We start from the raw sequence: 16,412 nt of genomic DNA, 5'->3' as shown, positions 1-16,412 counted from the left end.
ATTCCTAGTTGCAGAAAATTTGGGAAGGAGCAAAGGAGATAATTATTATGCCTTTTATATGTTCTTGAGAAGAGATATGCTCTGCAGGTACAAAAATCATATTTAGATACACTTTTCTTTCAGGTCTGTTTATTTTTAAAGGCAATTCTAATAGAAGATTGGCTCAAGGGGTGGGAAGGTTTGTGGAAAGGTTTGAAAGAGAGAACATTATAATTGGCAATTTCTGGGACTTCCCTGGTGGTCCAGTGGGTAAGACTCCATGCTCCCAATGCAGGGGACCTGGGTTCGATCCCTTGTCGGGAAACTAGATCCCACATGCATGCCGCAATTAAGTGTCCTCATGCTGCAACTAAAGAAGCTCGCAGGCCAGAACTAAGAGCCTGCGTGCCACAACTAAAGATGCTGCATGCTGCAAGGAAGATCCCACGTGTAGCAGCTAAGACATGGTGCAGCCAAAATAAATAAATAAATAAATAAATTTTTTTAAATTGGCAATTTCTTCACTTATAGAATTGACTGCTTAGTGAATGCAGCTTCTATTTTGGACAGATTCTTTTTTTTTAATTTCCAAAAATAAAAACTTCCATATTTTTTTTAAAGCACAACATAATATGGGCAGATGGAATTGGACCCTCTGGCTTTGGTGTGGTCATGTTTCTCCAGTATTATCTCAACGAGCAGGGAGACCGGATCTATTCGTTGAAGCTTGACCCTATGAGACAACAGACCTGTGTGGCCCATCCTGCTCAGTTCTCCCAGACGACAAATACTCTTGACACTAAATTACCATCAAGGCATGCTTTAAGGTGCTCATGACCCAGCAATTGCACCCCGTCCTCTGAGGATCTCTTAAAATTTCAGGTCTCTTCTGCTGTCTGCTCACCCTCAAGAGACTTTCTGAAACCAAGCTCTTCAATCTGTGAGCCTTGAAGCTTTCCTACGACCCTTGCTCTTTGGAATCCAGTGTCATGATTGCCTTTGATCATGCTTGTTGTGAGGCAATCATGGTAACATCCCCTTTAAAGGGAAAAGGTTTGAATCTTCTTATACTTTGAATCACTGCCAGGTTATTAAAATGATTTGAAGAAAAAAAAACATAATATGACCCCACCAACATTACCACCTACTCCAATTAGGACAGGGTCTAAAAATCCCTCCTATCCTTGTGATTTCTAATTGCTCTCTATCCCAAACCTTATAATCTTGAAGGAAAAAAAATGCTACTTAAAGATGTCCAGAAATGAATGTGATTGGGAAGCATTGGCACTACATATACACCACATTTCATCTTGACTTGGACACATGCTGGAAGGACTAGCCTCGTTCAAGCCTTAATAGAGAGCACCATGTAAATCTCAGAGAATGAGAAATTCATAATATTTACTTTACAAATTAATGAAAAAAATAAGAATAATGACGGTAACAGACCTAAAGTTCTCTGTAGATATTTGTTGAATAAAATGATTTTAAACTTCAGACATATGTGCCCAATTTTTTTTTTTTTTTTTTTTTTGTAGTTCGCGGGCCTCTCACTGTTGTGGCCACTCCCGGTTGCGGAGCACAGGCTCCGGACGCGCAGGCTCAGCGGCCATGGCTCACGAGCCCAGCCGCTCCGCGGCATGTGGGATCCTCCCAGACCGGGGCACGAACCCATGTCCCCTGCATCGGCAGGCGGACTCTCAACCACTGCGCCACCAGGGAAGCCCCCCAATTTTTTTTAAAGTCAAATTTTGCAAGGGTATTTCTATTAATGTACACTGGTAGAAAAAAAATTTAAGTGAAATTGACATTTTGGCTCTTGGCCTCAACAGGGAGCCCTTCATGTAACTCAGCCAGTAAAGATTTAGATTTCTAAAATCTTGGTATCCCAGACCATGAATTAAAGACCAGTTCTATAAACTTTATGTCCTGAAGTAAGCCAGGATCCTGCTTGTTGATTCTGCTTATTTATGTTAAAGAAATAAATAAAGAAATAAAATAAAAAATGGAAAATAACAAGTTTTCGTGAGGATGTAGAGAAATTGGAACCCTTATCCATTGTTTTTTTTTTAATTTTATTTATTTTTTGGCTGCATTAGGTCTTTGTTGCTGTGTGCAGGCTTTCTCTAGTTGCAGTGAGTGGGAGCTATTCTTCGTTGTGGTAAGCAGGCTTCTCATTGCCGTGGCTTCTCTTGTTGCAGAGCAGGGCTCTAGGTGCACGGGCTTCAGCAGTTGTGGCACGCGGGCTCACTACTTGTGGCGCAGGGGTTTAGTTGCTCAGCAGCATGTGGGATCTTCCCGGACCAGGGATCGAACTCATGCCCGTGCATTGGCAGGCGGATTCTTAACCACTGCACCACCACGAAGTCCCCCCTTATCTATTTTGATGGGAGTGTAAAATGGTACAGCTGCTGTGGAAAACAGTATGACAGATCCTCAAAAAGTTTAAACATAGAATAACCATATGACCCAACAATCCTACTCCTAAGTATATACTCAAAAGAATTGAAAGCAGGGAATCAAACAAAATACTTGTATGGGAGTTTTCATAGCAGTGTTATTCACAATAGCCAAAAGGTAGAAACAACCCAAGTGTCCATCAGCTAGCTAATAAATGGAAAAACAAATTGTGATATAACCATACAATGGAATTTTATTCAGCCATAAAATGGAATGAAGTACTGATACATGCTACAATATGGATGAACCTTGAAAACATTATACTGAGGAAGTAAGTCAGACATAAAAGGACAAATACAGCATGATTCCACTTATGTGAAATATCTAGTAAAGGCAAATTCAAAGAGACTACCAGGGGCTGGTGAAATGGGGTAATGGGGAGTTATTGCCAAATGATAGAGTTTCTATTTGAGGTGATAAAAAATTTTGGAAACAGATAATGGTGACATTTGTACTACACTGTAAATGTAATTAATGCCACTTAAAAATGATTAAAAAGGATTTGCAACAACAAGGCTGGAGCTAGAGGGTATTATGCTTAGAATAAATCAAAGACAAATACTGTATGTTTTCACTTATATGTGGAAACTAAAAAATAAGCAAATGAATATAACAAGAAACAGAAACAGACAGATATAGAGAACAAACTAGTGGTTACCGTTGTGGAGAGGGGTGGGGGAGGGACAAGATAGGTTAAGGGGATTAAGAGTCACGAAGTAGAAGATATAAAATGAGTAAGATACAAGCATCTAATGTAGAGCCAATGTTATAACTTTAAATGGAGAATAATCTATAAGAATATAGAATTACTACATTGTAAACCTGAAACCAATATAACACTGTAAATCAACTACACGAAAATAAAAAATAAAAATGATTAAAATGGAAGTGTTCGGTACATACATTTCAGCGCGCGCGCGCACGTGCACACACGCACACACAAACAAAAACCTGGGCCTAAGACTTGATCTGGAGTAGGGTGGCTCTAAATTCCAGAACAATCCACATTTATGACTGTTGGGCCAATGGTAATTAATAGTAACACCTTAGGCTTTCAAATCTGTGCCAGTTTTAACAATAAATTATACGGTCACCCTATCTCTAAGGATCTGATTTTAAGTGGTTCTGAGATCCTGACCACAGGGCATTAGGACCTTGGAAAGGTTTTGTGATGACATCACCTTTTGAAAATTAAAACCCGCCGGCCTCCAGGGAACTGGAGGCAGTGAAGCAAGCCTCTGCACTTCACACGAACGCCCCGCTACCAACTGGCAAACCGCCCTTTCCTCTGGGTCCTGATAACCCGAGACTAAAGAGAAACACTGGGAGGATAAAAGCGGAGGCCAAAGAGCGAACTGCCCCCCCAACCCGTCTCGGTCCCGCCACACTCAGTATGGCTGCTCCTGTCGGAAGTGGGGGAGGGATGCACCATCTCTCGTACGCCCCAGAGGGGCGGGCCCTAGGAGCCAAATGAGCTTCAGCGGACCAATGGGGAAAGGCAAGGGGCGGGAACTCGCCAGGGGCGTAGGCCAGAGGGCCGCCGGGGCCCCTGGGGGGAGACGGGCCTTGCTGGCATGTTGTGGTTGCCACGTTATTCCCAGTTCTTGTGGCTGGATTTTGCCCTGTCGTGTGCCACCGTCAGCGCTTCCGGGTTGAACTCGAACTGAGCTGATCAGTCCTCACCCTATCCAGTGCTTGTCCCTCCCCTTCAAAGCCAGCCCTTGTCAATGCCCAGCTGGCCCCTCCCTCGCCTTTGAGATGACTCATCTCTATATCTCAACAATAAATTGGCGGCGCCAGGTGTGGCCTAACACGTTTGAACTTAAAACATTTTTTTTCTGATTATAAAAAATATATGCATAATTTAGAAAATTGGGAAATCTGGGAAAGCATAATGAAAAGAAAAATGCTGATACCCCACCAGCCAGAAATAATGACTGATTTTTGTCATTCTTCCTTTTTTTTTCTCTGTGTATCTATTTTAACACAATTGGGGTAATGCTATATAAAGTCATGTATTCTTTGTTACAAAGTAAGTATTTTTCTTCGTCATTTTAATTGAATACATAGTATAAAGTATTCCAAGGATGAACATGCCATAATTTTTGTATTTCTCCAATGGGCAATTAAATACTTGGAGATTTAAGTGACTAGCAGATTAGGGGTGGGGCAGGTAGAGAAGGAGAGACAGCTAAGAACTGGCTACTCCACAACTTGATCTTCCCTTTGTAAAGTTGTTCCACAAGAATTACAAGATTTTAGAGCCTTTAGACACTTTACAGTCTTAGGATTCTAGAGTATTACACTCTTGAGAAACTCAGAATCATAATATCTTGGGGTGGTAAGGATCTCTGAAGAAACAAAACCAAACTGTCACCAAATGTAGGAGTATCTAATAATCAGAGCCTTCTCAAAAGTTGGGTCTTTTCGGACTTCCCTAGTGGCGCAGTGGTTAAGAATCTGCCTGCCAATGCAGGGGACACAGATTCGATCCCTGGTCCGGGAAGATCCCACATGCTGCAGAGCAACTAAGCCCCTGAGCCACAACTACTGAGCCTGTGCTCTAGAGACCGCGAGCCACAACTACTGAAGTCCTCGTGTCTAGAGCCCGGGCTCCACAACAAGAGAAGCCACTGCAATGAGAAGCCCTCACACTGCATCGAAGAGTAGCCCCTGCTCGCCATAATTAGAGAAAGCCTGCGTGCAGCAACGAAGACCCAATGCAGCCAAATAAATAAATACATATATTAAAAAAAAAAAGTTGGGTCCTTTACATTTAAGATGTCACCTCTTACTAGATGTACTCAGTCTTTCTCCTGTGTTAAAATGGCTGTAACAACTCTTAACAGCCTGGTCAAGAAATATGTTAGGTCTTCCAGCCCCAACTTCTGGTAGGAGCTTTCCTAACTATCTAAATGTTGTCTTGCACTAAAGTTTCTAATTAGGCAGATAAGCAGGATAGAGAAGGGGGAGTTTTCCATGATTTTATTCACTTATTTACTTGACAGGAGAGAAATAAGTTTTGATTTCTTTTGTTCCCTCCCATGGGACTTTCCATGGGAGTAAAGGGACTGACTGCTCAGGGGGCCTGTAATAATGATAAATTGGCCTGAGTGTGGGTCTCCAAGTAACAATTATCAAATGAGATAATGTTGAGAGGTAGAGGCTGGATGAAAAGAGCATTGGGCTAGGAGACTAAAACCTGAGTCCACTTTCTAGCTGTGCGATGTTGAGCAAGTCACTTCAGTCCTCTGAGTCTTAATTTCCTCATCTTGCGATGAGGATGTAAGTCCCTCTTTACTTTCTTCATAAGATGTGGTGAATAATAATTGAGAAAATGTCTGTGAAGGTGTTTCAGGAAAAAGAAAGCACTGTGTTGCTGTTATTATTAGATGGCATAAACATTTTTTAAAGAAAGTTTTGAAACTTTTGAAGAATCATAATCCAGAAAAATAGGGGGAGAAGATATGGCAAAGGTCAAGTGGTATAGTAACTCCCCTAGGCCTATATGGCTGTGCATGTAGGGGAGTCCTTCATGAGGTCAGTGACGACTTCTTACTTCATGACAGCATTATCAACAAAGGGTGACTTCTGTTTTACTCAGAAGAATTTACCTCTTTGGCTTGGAAGGAACAGGGTTACCTCAAGTGATTTAGGGTGGAGATTTGTTGAACATTTCATGGTAAGGATACACTTGCTGGAGGACCCTGAAATGCTGAGCATTCCAGTTTCAGGAAGAGTTGGAATTCAGGAAGAGAGGGTGGTTCTAGATTTGAGAAGGGGCTAGGGCCCACAATAGAGTTGGAAGGTCTGGCCTCTTCTTAGCCAGACTTGAAGAATAATCTGTTCACTTGGATTGAGCTTTAGTTTCCTCATCTATAAAGTGGAAAGAATAATGAACTGCCTATGTATGGCAGAATAATGGAATCCAAGACCATTAGAGATGGAGGGCCTTCAGAATTGTATATACATATAATGTATTAAAAAGGAGCTGTTCTAATTAAAGAAGAAGGCAGGAGTTTTGGAGGGTAGCCCTATCTACTTGGCCTTTCCCTTGATCTTAGAGCTCCTAGTGTATCATCCTTATTGTACAGTTTTGGATATTGAAGTCTAGAGAGAAGTGACTTGCTCGAGGTCACATAATGGTAGTGCTGGGACTTGAAAACAGGTTTCTTGAACCCCAGCATGATTTTCTTTCCCTGAATATAAGCTGCTTCCTAAAACATGATAAGAGTATGTATAAAAGGCTGAGATTGACAGGAATAAAAGTATTAAGACTCCAAAGGATAAATGGGTAACCAGCAATTCACAAAGGAAATAAAATTGCATAACAAAGCATGGGAAAGGTTCAATCATACTAACAACAGAAAATGAAAACTATGCAATTTATACTTTATCAAATTTGAAAAGATTTTTTATATGAAATTTTTTACTTAACAAAATTTGGAAAGTTTTCAAATATATTAATATTCAATGTTTCTGGAGGTGTGGTAAAACAGGAAATACAGAGAAATAAAGTGATAGCAATTGGACAAAATATATCAAAAGCCTCAAAATGAATCTGTCTGGAAGTAATTCTGCTTCTCATGACAGCTATCATTAGGAAGTAATTTTAACATGAAAATTTAGTATAATCTATAATATTAAAAGTAGACAATTTAGGATCCAATGATACATCTTTGTAATAGAATATTATTCAGCTACAGTATGATATTTGCAATTAGTTTTTTAGTAGACTAGGGTATATAGATTATGTTATAATATACTGGAAACAAAACTACCTCTAAAATTGGATGCAGACCATATTAAAATTATTTTATGAATACATGGATAAAAGAGAAATATAATGAAATGTTACCGTACTAGCTGTCTTTGGGTAGTGCTGATTTTGTTTATTTTTTTAAAATAAATTTATTTATTTTATTTATATTTATTTTTGGCTGCGTTGGGTCTTCGTTGCTGCGCGCGGGCTTTCTCTAGTTGCGGCAAGCGGGGGCTACTCTTCATTGCGGCGTGCGGGCTTCTCATTGCAGCGGCTTCTCTTGTTGCGGAGCACAGGCTCTAGGCGTGTGGGCTCCAGTAGTTGTGGCTTGCGGACTCTAGAGCGCAGGCTCAGTAGTTGTGGCGCACGGGCTTAGTTGCTCTGCGGCATGTGGGATCTTCCTGGACCAGGGCTTGCACCCATGTCCCTTGCATTGGCAGGCGGATTCTTAACCACTGCGCCACCAGGGAAGCACTATTTGTTTATAATTTTCTATCTTCTCCAAATGTTTTGCAGTAAGTATGCCCTCTCCCCCCATTTTTAAGAAACAGTCCTCAGAGACTCAAATAGGAGTAGCATATCATGAAAACTATTTATATTTTGATTAGGAAACTTGGGGCCAAAGATGTTAGTGTTCTTCAGCAAGCTCAGTGTTTGTCCACAGATATTTTCTGGTGCCTCTAATACGTACATGCAATAAAGATGCTGAGAGAAACACAATGCTGAATCACACAGGGATTCTAAAATCAAAGAGCATGATCTGGGGGTCAGACAAACACATCTGTAAAGAACTACAATACAAGTGGTAAAGTCCAAAAGGGAGGTATAGGAAAATAGGTTGAACGGAGTTATCAGTGTAGTTGAAGCAATGGGTATATAAATAGGAGTGGTTGGAATGGTAAATTGGAGATAGATCATGAGGGTTATGAATTCCAAGGAAAGGAGTATGTTGTTAAATTGGAAGGCTATCAGTAGCTATTGAAGGTTTTGGTTTGTTTTTCAATGTTGTTTTTTAAATCATGATCTCCATGATATATACTTCAGGAAGGCAGCTTTTGGAAATAAACTGGAGTGGGGATGAGGCTGAAGGCTGTAGATCAATTAGAAGCCAGCACAATAGTTCAGGTGAGAGACAGTGAAAGTGGATCTTGGGAAGTAGATGTGGAAGTAAAGAGGAGGAGGCATTCAAATAAAGTCAGATAATTGGAGGATAGGATAATTGGAGATGAAGGTTAGAAGCTCCTATCTCAGTAGGTCAAGAAAGTATTCCCATCTTCTGAGGAATTTATTTCAAAATCAGCCTCCACATCATGATTTTGCAAAATCTGCAATTGTGTCTCCTATCCCAAGCTGCCAGGGAGGAAAATTACACTAGCAACTATGATTAGGTTGCTAGAGTGAAATTACGGTTTTTCTGTTTCTGTTTTTTAGTACACATGTGATATCTGGGGCCTGAGCAGCAGCAACACAAAGGATTCCTCCTAGTCCATAAGAAGAGTTTTTCGTATGTCGAGTAATGGTGTACATTAAAAAGGTGGTTTAGTGCAGGCCAACCTGAAAGGGATGGGAGGAGGCGGGAGAGGATGGCCTCTCAGGTATCCAAGTACCCCATATCCCTATGCTGGAGGAGCTTCGTGCTGCAGGTAGTCTCCCAGTATCCCTGTGCTGGAGCCCAGACTGGACCAACCTGAACACAGGTTCTGGGCTTCTAGAAAGATTCTCAACTGAGTTGAACATGTAGCTGCTTGATGAGAGGTTCTTTGCACCATCTCCCTTTCTTCTTATGGGCTTCTAAGATCTCACTAACCACTTGAGCTTCCCTCTTGCAGCCTCTTCCGTCATCCTTTCTCCCTCTCTCCAGAGTTAGGTAATCCCCACTCACTCAGCCCAGCCTTGCACAAGCAGAAAACTCCTGGTAAAGTACAGGCTGGGGAGTCAGCACCATTTCTTTCTGGCTTTTTTTAGGTAGCCAGCTCTCTTCCGCCTCTGGCCTTCTTTTTTTTTTTTTTTTTTCCCCTTTCAAGTATGATTTTCTTTGTACCAAAACTATACCAAAAAATAGAAGCAGAAGAGTCCTACTTGAAGCTAAAATAGTTTTCAGTTGGAGGTAGCTTAATGCATATATTTTCACTTAAGCCAAAAATTAGAGCTATTTGACACCCTTGGGAAACTTTTTATAATAGGTACCACAGAATTATTACTTTAAAGGAAGTTTAACTTGAGATCAAACATATTCTTTTAAAGGGCCTCCCTTTATTCTCTCTTGTTCCCTAAAGCTTTTTCTGATGTGGTTGTGCTGTGGGCTGGAACACATATTTTTAAAAGCTTTTAAAGACAACTGGCTTGTAAAAATAAAGCCAGAAAGGCAAAAGTTTCTCCATGCTTTTGTGTGTGTGGTGGTGCTTTTGCACCACCATCATGTGGTGCAAGATCTGGAAAAAAAATGTAAAATCCATAATTATATCTAGGAACCTATAAATATTCACTCATTCATTATTCCATTTAACATTTTAGGAACCTCATTGTATTCTACAAACTGTGCCAAATGCTGGGGATACAAAGAAAAAAATGAATGTTCCTTTAAGAATGTGCTACACAGGACTAAGTATAACATTAAGTGGACAAAGATTGGGAGACATCTGTCTTGAGGGGGAGGACAAATTTACAAAGCTGAAGAAGTTGGTGCTTCAGTGCATCTAGCCTCCATTCTTATCTGGGAAAAGACTGACCTCACTGTTAGTTCCTCAGTTAAGTTGCTCGGGGCCCAAATTCATGTGTGTTGTGTAAATGCCAATTCACCAAGTGTTGGTTTGAGATTTAGGATTGGCAATGGAAGGATCTCAGGGCTTCCAGTTTGCTTTTTGCTGTTGTTGACCATAAGAATGGACTTCCAGAGCTAATAAAATCTATTGTCATTACCCTGTTTTTGTCATGTACAAGGCGTTTAAGCTTAGGCAAGCCACCTATCTTCTTCCCTTAGTTTTGTCATCTACAAAGTGAGAAAACATATCTATCATCCTACCTTTGGTAAAACTGCATAATGTTCATGTAGGTGGTTTGATTATCTGTGTTAATCTTTGAGGTGGAAAAAAAAAAGAATACTCTTTTAAAAATGCTCACAATTGGGACTTCCCTTGTGGTCCATTGGCTAAGACTCCGAGCTCCCAATGCAGGGGGCCCGGGTTCGATACCAGGTCAGGGAACTAGATTCCACATGCCACAACTAAGAACCCGCACGCCACAACTGAAGATCCCACACTTGGCAATGAAGATCCTGCATGCCTCAGCTAAGACCCGGCACAGCCAAATAAATAAATAAATTTTTAAAAATGCCCACAATCTAGTGGGAAAGATATACAAGTGAGCAAATAGTTACAATATGCTGTGTTGAGGACATGAAAAATAGGCCAGAGAAGTATAGTGGAGGGACCATACCATTCCTGTGAAATGCATGCAAGAGGCTAAATAGGAAAAGTAACATTCAACTTGTGTCTTGAAAGAAGTAGGAGTGTTCCAGGTGGATGAGTAAAGAAAGGTCATTTCAGCAGAGAAAATCGCAGGTTCAAAGGCAGGGAGGTGTGAGAGAGTATATCATGGTTGAAGAATTACAGGAATTTATGTTGACTGGGGAGTAATATTTGTGTTGAAAAGGGTGGCAAATGAGGCTAGATAGGTAGACAAGTTCTAGAGAGTGAAGGACTTGGTATGTTGTATCCAGGAGTTTGGACTTAATCCTATAGGCTACTCTAGGGAGCCGCTAGCCATATGTTACTATGTACATTTTAATTAAAATTAAATTAAAATCCAGTTTCTAGGTTGCACTAGTCACATTTCAAGTACTCAATTGCCATAGGTGGTTGGTAGCTACCATACTGGACAGAGCAGATAATAGAACATTTACATATTTGCAGAAAGTTCTGTTGGACAGCACTGCTACAGGCAGTGTGTGGGGAGCATTAAACGTCCTTGGCCAGGGAAGTGACATGGTCATATTTGTTATATTTGTGATTAGAAATATCACTCTGATGGCAGCATTAAGAATGGCTTGGAGGAGAGGGAGAGAGGGATTTGTCAAATCATTTAAAAAGTGAAGTGATCGTAATTTACTATTTGGTTACCTCTTCCTTAGCCCTACTGTCTTAGCTGCCTCCCCTCCAGTATCCCCGCATCATGAAGGCAAAACTATCCAGAATTTAGGCCTAAAGAATTTACTTCAGGCAGCCCTTACAGGTGGCATTCAAATGTTGCATCGCTTTTCTTCTATTTCTCCCAATGGGGAGGTCACAAGAGATTTGTTGAACCTCAATCTATTTCCTACTCTAGGCTGATGGCCCAAGAGCTTCTAGAAAATAAAGAGAGGGGAAGCAGCATATCATATGCCTGGGAGAATGGGAAACTGGCTTATCTGCCACCTATTTGTAGACAGGTACTCAGTACTCATCCCAGGATATAACTCAGAATGTCCCTTACTGCCCACATCTAATCAGGCACCATTCCTGGTCATTATACCTCCTTAACATCACTTATATTAATTCCTCTCCATCTCTATCAATGTCTTAATTTAGGCCTTCCTTCTTCTCTCTTATATTACTCCCTTAGGGAGCTTCCAGGTTGATGAACACCTGAAGATTTGGGGAGAGTGGTGTGCTCAGAGAAAGTATGGAAGCTCCTCCTCCTTTCCCCATACTTTGCCCTATGCATCTCTTCCATTGGGTGTTCATCTATAGTCTTTATCATATCCTTTTATAATAAACTGGGAATCCAGTTAAAAAAATTCCTCCCTTAGTCTTCTGGCTGGACTCGCTGGCTCCATTCTCTCCTCCACTATTCCGCTCTTCACTGGCTCCTGACTGGTCAAAGCTTCCCCAACCCTTTGGCCTAGGATTTAATGATGTGACTCTGTTCTTCCTCTCTAGTCTCTTTTCTCACCATTTTTTCTCTATGTCTACATTTCAGCCAAACTTGAAGCTCCCCAGACATTCATCACTCCCTCTTTTTCAAAACCACATAGTGAGTAAATGGCTGAAGCAGGATTGGATTCAATACATATTCTCCCATCCTTATGTCTCTACTGTGCCACTTGTGAAAGTGCAGACAGAAGTGCCATTGTAGAGATGGGTTAGAGGTAGGAAAAAAGCTAGAAGAGGAAGATTTCAATCAGTTCATCAGATGCATATTACCATGGTTCAGGCCCTGGAATAGATACTGGAGATACAAAGACAAGTCTATAGAAGGATGAAGCAAGAAGGTAGGAGCCTTAGTACCTGGAAAGTAGCCTGTGTTGAGGTGCGTCTTGGTATCCTCAAGAGAGTTTTAGTTTTTAGAGTCTTGAGACAAAATAAGTCAGAGAAGCTACAAAATAATGGATAGGGAAGGATATCTGATCATATCTGTATGAAAGTGTCCTTCTGGAAAGTTCAGTAATCTCATATACCTTTATAACTCATGGCATAATCAACAAAGCTTGGCAACAATAATATAGATTCCAATACATTAATAGATATTGCTAAGGTATCTTTACAGCCATGTATGCTGATTTCACCTCCCTTTTGGGTCCTTGATTCCTGACCTTTTAAAGTATTCTAGTTTAAAAGGGAAGCCTTGTACTTCGATACATAGAACTAATTGTCCCCTTCTTTTTACCTCTTCCCTTCAGCTTCCTCCCTCCTCAGAGTGTATGAACAACACAAAGATGGATTTGTATCTTACCGGATAGCATTTACCTGGACTAGACAAGGAAAAAACTCTCTGGCTTAGGGCTTCCCTGGTGGCGCAGTGGTTGCGCGTCCCCCTGCCGATGCAGGGGAACCGGGTTCGCGCCCCGGTCTGGGAGGATCCTACATGCCGCGGAGCGGCTGGGCCCGTCAGCCATGGCCGCTGAGCCTGCGCGTCCGGAGCCTGTGCTCCGCAACGGGAGAGGCCACAACAGTGTGAGGCCCGCGTACCACAAAAAAAAAAAAAAACTCTCTGGCTTAGCCAACCTGCCCTTTTGGAAACCTATATTTGCAGTCTTATGGAGCAGAAGGAGCACACGTGCTGAAATTAGCCAGCTCATCGCTTACAGTGTGCCTTATGTTAACTAGGTAACTTCTTTGCGCCTCTGTTCCTCATGTATGAAATAAGTATAATGATCCCCAGCTTCATAGGGTTATTGGGAGAATAACCTGAAAAGATCTGACCTGACACACTAAGAACTTGAAGTGTTTTGTTTTGTTTTGCTTTTTCTATTTACAAATTCACTTCTGGGACTTCCCTGGTGGCACAGTGGTTAAGAATCCGCCTGCCAATGCAGGGGACACTGGTTTGATCCCTGGTCCGGGAAGATCCCACATGCCGCGAAACAACAAAGCCCGTGCGCCACAACTACTGAGCCTGTGTGCTACAACTACTGAAGCCAGTGCGCCTAGAGCCCATGCTCCGCAACGAGAAGCCACCACAATGAGAAGCCCGCACACCGAAACAAAGAGTAACCCCCGCTCGCCGCAACTAGAGAAAGCCTGCGCACAGCAAGCAATGAAGACCCAACGCAGCCAAAAATAAATAAATAAATTTATTAAAAAAAAATTCACTTCTAAAAATCCCAACAGCTTTTAGATACCCATGCAGACAATAACCTGTGGTGGAGCTATGACTTGTCTGCTATTTCCCCAGAAAGAATGAATTGCCATCTCTGTGTTGCCCCCAATACTTTACACACAATTCTGCTATTTCATCTGCCATACTATGTATTAATTATTTGTTACTTTCTCTTTCCCATGTTTGTTTGTGAGTTCCTCAAGGACTGATATCCTGTCTGATTAATTCATTCCAGCATCTGGCACAAGATGTGTAGATCTGACTTCTAACCTCGATGTAAAAGCTGATTGACCCTAAGTGAATTTTCTGACATTCAATTGCCTCATAATAATTGATAATAACTATTTTTTATTTGAGTGGAAGCTACGTGCAATGCATTATGCTCAGTGCATCATTTAACTGTGCATTTGTCTCTTTATTTTTTTTTATTATTTTTATTTATTTTTTTTGCGGTATACGGGCCTCTCACTGCTGTGGCCTCTCCCTTTGTGGAGCACAGGTTCCGGACGCGCAGGCCCAGCGGCCATGGCTGACGGGCCCAGCCGCTCCGCGGCATATGGGATCCTCCCAGACCAGGGCACGAACCCGTGTCCCCTGCATCGGCAGGCGGACTCTCAACCACTGCGCCACCAGGGAAGCCCCATTTGTTTCTTTAGATGGTCTCTTAGCAACTCTTCTCCACAGGGGTTAAGGGCTACCTTTGGGGGATGTAGATTTACCTACATAGCCCTTTGTAGCTCCTTGGAATTTCATCATAGGAAAGATTGATAAAGCAATAGGACAAGGTAACTTGGCAGGGTTTCTGACAACAAAGGAAACTCCCTGTTACTGAAGACCTATTCATATTTACCAGTTTTTACACCTTTTCCTTGCTAAGTACGAAAATAATAACAAAAACAGTAGCAGCAGCAATAATAACAGCAACAATAAAAATAACTGCATATTTGTTATTTCACTTGATGTTGACTTTGTAACCATGCACTCCCTTCATACAGAGTTTATATGTATATCTCTGTAACTGGATTTCCTCATTGCTTTATAATTGTTTACAACTTGGCCTCCTTACTAATCTCTATGAGCCACTTAAAAATTGTATATATTTAAAGTGTAAAATATGATGATTTGATATACATATACCTAGTGAAATGATTACTACAGTCAAGCTAGTTAATATACCATTTCCTCACATAGTTAGCTTTTCGTGTGATGAGAGCACCTGAAATCTACTCTCTTAGCCTATTTCCAGTATTCAATACGGTGTTATTAACTATAATCATGCAGTACATTAGATCTCTAGATTTATTCATCCTGCATAACTGGACATTTGTACCTTTGACTAACATCTCCTCATCTCTCCCCTTCACCCCCACTGCCCCAACTCCTGGTAACCACCATTCTGTACTCTGTTTCTATGAGTTTGACTATTTTACGTACCACATAGGTAGATCGTGGAGTATTTGTCTTTCTGTGCCTGGCTTGTTTCATTTAGCATAATGTCCTCCACGTTCATCCATGTTGTCACAAATGGTAGGATTTCCTTCTTTTTAAATGCTGTTGTAATATTCCATTATACATATACGGTTTATACTGTTTTTGATAGTGGCTGTACAAATTTACATTCCCACTAGCAGTGTGCAAGGATTCCCTTTTCTCCACATCCTCACCAGCACTTGTTATCTTCTGTCTTTTTGATAATCACCATTCTAACAGGTGTGAGATGATATCTCGTGGTTATGATTTGCATTTCCCTGATGATTAGTGATGTTGAGCATCTCTTCGTATACTTATTGACCATTTGTATGTCTTCTTCTGAGAAATGTCTGTTTAGATCCTTTGCCTAATTTTAAATCAGGTTATTTGTTTTCTTGCTATCAAGTTGAGTTCCTTATATATTTTAGATATTAACTCCTTATCAGATGTACAATTTGCAAACATTTTCTCCCATTCCATAGGTTGTCCCTTCACTCGCTGATTGTTTCCTTTGCTGCACAGAAAAACTTTTAGTTTGATGCAATCCTCTATGAGCCACTTAAGGGCAGGACCATGTAAATATTCATCTCTGTCTTCCCAAGGTTCAAAGGATTGGCACAAAGTCATGCTAAGTAAATGGTTGATGTGTGTAAAATAAGTAAATGAATGTGTGCTGTGACATTACCTCATGTGAGAAGGGGTATGTCAGAGGGAAAACATTTTGTATAAATGAGACAGTTTGAAACTCTGCTCTGCCTCGGTCGGTTGGCCCTAGACAAGTCTCTTAACCTCCTGCAATATCCTTACATGTAAAATCCAGTGATAATATCTCACTAACAGGCTTGTTATGAGGAGTAAATTGATGCTCCGAGCATAATGCGCTGTAAATAGTGGTCACTCAATAAAAAATAGTTATTATCAATTATTGTGAGGCAACTGAATGTCAGAAAGGCTCACTTAGGGTCATTCAGCTTTTAAATAGAGGTTAGAAGTCAGATCTACACATCTTATGCCAGATGCTGGAATGAATTAATCAGACAGGATATCAGTCCCTGAGGAACTCGCAATCAAACACGGGAAAGAGAAAGTAACAAATAATTAATATATAGTATGGCAGATGAAATAGCAGAATTGTGTGTAAAGTATTCGGGCAACACAGAGATGG

The 16,412-nt window shown here is 41.0% G+C and overlaps 1 pseudogene; it reads left to right on the top strand.

Moving 5' to 3' along the window:
* The first annotated feature begins 651 nt into the window (after positions 1 to 651).
* LOC102979699 (H/ACA ribonucleoprotein complex subunit 3-like) lies at positions 652 to 842 on the top strand (annotated as a pseudogene).
* Positions 843 to 16,412: the final 15,570 nt, after the last annotated feature.

The sequence above is a fragment of the Physeter macrocephalus genome, chromosome 16, assembly GCF_002837175.3.
Source record: "Physeter macrocephalus isolate SW-GA chromosome 16, ASM283717v5, whole genome shotgun sequence".
Lineage (NCBI taxonomy): Eukaryota > Metazoa > Chordata > Mammalia > Artiodactyla > Physeteridae > Physeter > Physeter macrocephalus.
Note: the sequence above shows the minus strand (reverse complement) of the source record. Positions and strands in the feature narration are given on the sequence as shown.